Genomic DNA, 2,500 nt, shown 5'->3' on the forward strand with positions numbered 1-2,500 from the left:
TCGGCTCCTCCTCCCCCGAGAGAAACGACACTCGGGCCCGCCCGAGCCCACAGAGACGAACGGCAGGGACAGAGGGAGGACCGACGGAGGGCCGGCCCACGACGCCCGCCCACCCGCTTCCCACCCGCGCCGAGGCGGTGGTGGGGGGGAAGGAGAAGGGGACGGGCGCACGAAGAGCACGGGCCGCCGGCCTCCGGGAGGAGGCGCCCCACCGGGAGCGGAAGAGGAGAAAAGAAACGAGGGCGAGGGCGGCCGGCGCGGCCCGGCGCGGCGCGGCGGAGGGGCGGACGGCGACGCGGGAGCCGGCGACGGACGGGAGGCCCACACGGCGGGGAAGCGGGGCGCGGCGGGACCGGACCCGGCGGTCGCCCCCGACCCAACCCCCGCCGAAAGAGGGCCAAGCGCACACCGACACACACGCGACGCCGCCCGCGCGGGCCTCCACCCGCACGCGCGCCGAGACCGGGAGACAGCCTCGCGAGCTCGCTCCGACCTCCTTCCCCCGCCGCCGCTGGCCCGCTCCGTGCGAAGGAGCCGGCGCGGGAGGGACACGGCGGGGGGAGCGGCGCGGCGCGTCCACAACCCGGGAGGGAAAACGCGCGACGGCGGACGACACCGCGGCGTCCCGCGGCTCGCCGCCGGGGCACGCATCCCCCGGGGCGCGGCCACACGCGCGCCTTCCCCCGCGGCGCGAGCCCCACCCCGGCGGGGCGGGCGCGGGCACGCGGCCAGCGACCGGGGAACGTCCGAGCCAGCCCGGGCCGCGCGGCGGCGGCGGGAGGCCTCCGCGGAGGGCGGGGGCGCGACGCGGGGAAAAGCAGCGGGGGCGACCGGCCCGGCGCCACGGGCGGGCCGCCGTCGGGGGCGGACGGCGACCCGGACGCGGACCGGAGCGCACCAGCGCTGCTCTACCTCACGACACACCCGACACCCTCGCCGCGGGCGGCACCGACCGCGCGCCGATGGCGACCCGTCAACCGGGCAGAACGAGGACCGACCGGAAGCAACCGCGCACCCTTCTCCTCCTCTCTGGCCTCCACTCGCAGGTGGCGGCGGGCGGGCCGGCGGGCGGCAACGGCGGCCACAGGCCATACGACCCCCCCCAACCACCGAGGGGCGGGGGGGAAGCGGCACACCGCCAACCGACCGCCAGGGTCTGCACTTAGGGGGACGTAGGTCCCGAGGCGGGCCCTGCGAGAAAACCCCCAGCCGCGCCATCCCGCGGGGGGGCAAGGCTGAAGAGCCAAACCCCCGGGGGGGGCGATTGATCGTCAAGCGACGCTCAGACAGGCGTAGCCCCGGGAGGAACCCGGGGCCGCAAGTGCGTTCGAAGTGTCGATGATCAATGTGTCCTGCAATTCACATTAATTCTCGCAGCTAGCTGCGTTCTTCATCGACGCACGAGCCGAGTGATCCACCGCTAAGAGTCGTATGAGGTTTCGGAAGGAGGGCCACGAGGGCCCTCTCCCGCCGGTCCTGGCGCGGCACGGGCTCTCCCCCCACCACCCCACAGTCCCCCCAACCCCGCCGCCAAGGCGCACGGAGCGCGAAGACAGGGAGAGAGGGAGAGAGAGCTTGCCTCCCGGCCGGCCAAGCACACGAGGGTACCAGAACAGAAACCCAGTGGTGGTCGAGAGGTTTTTCCACGACGGGGCTCGCCCGGCGCCGCAGGACCGCACCGGGGCACGGCCGGGCGCACGGAACGGGCCCCACAGGCGCCCGGGGGTTCCCACCACCCCCCCCGCCGGCGCGGAGCGGCACACACGCCCGCCGCGAAGGGACCGCCGGGCACCCCCTCCCGGCGGCCGCCAGCGGCGGGACGCGGCACGCACCCCGACCGGGGGTGGGCGGCGGAGTCTGGGGGAGCAGAGGTCGGGCCGGGCCCTCCCACGGCTCCCCACGGGCCCGTCTCCCCCGACACACCAAGGGGGACGGGCGACGCCCCTGAGGGTCTTTAAACCTCCGCGCCGGGACGCGCTAGGTACCTGGAGAGGGGGGGGACGGGACGAGCGCACTCTGCCGCGGGGAGGCGGAGCCCCCACCGCCCAACGCCGGGAACCGACGCCGACCCCGGCCCCGGCCGGACGCGAGGACCGCAGCGCTACCCACCCGCGACGGCGGAACGCCGTCCAGGGCGGGCCGTCAGGAGGCGGCGGCGGCGGCGAGGCCGCCGGCGCCGCCGACGGGACCCGACCACCTCGCGGGGGACACCCCGGAGGGCTTCCCCGCGCGGGCCGCGCCCCGACGGCGACCACGACGACACAACACCGCCGCGCGCGCCACACACACCCACACACGGGCGCCCCGAGAGACTGCGCCGCGGGTCGCGTCCCGACCGCGACCGGGGGAGCGGCTCGGCGTCGGAAACAGCAGGCGGGCGGCGGATCTTCCGCCCCGTACCCCACGCGGAAGGCGGCACGCTGGAACCGTCCTAGCGAGAAGCCGACGTACAGAGGAAACACCGCGGGGGTCCGCGGGCGGCGGCGGCCACCGACGAGGC

General features: G+C 76.8%; 1 non-coding gene across 1 annotated transcript; it reads right to left on the reverse strand.

Moving 5' to 3' along the window:
- Positions 1-1,276: 1,276 nt before the first annotated feature.
- On the reverse strand, positions 1,277-1,429 carry LOC139703957 (5.8S ribosomal RNA). Its single transcript, XR_011706033.1, has one exon. It is a non-coding gene; the product is annotated as a 5.8S ribosomal RNA (ribosomal RNA).
- Positions 1,430-2,500: the final 1,071 nt, after the last annotated feature.

Source organism: Marmota flaviventris, unplaced genomic scaffold, assembly GCF_047511675.1.
Source record: "Marmota flaviventris isolate mMarFla1 unplaced genomic scaffold, mMarFla1.hap1 Scaffold_1417, whole genome shotgun sequence".
Taxonomy (NCBI): domain Eukaryota; kingdom Metazoa; phylum Chordata; class Mammalia; order Rodentia; family Sciuridae; genus Marmota; species Marmota flaviventris.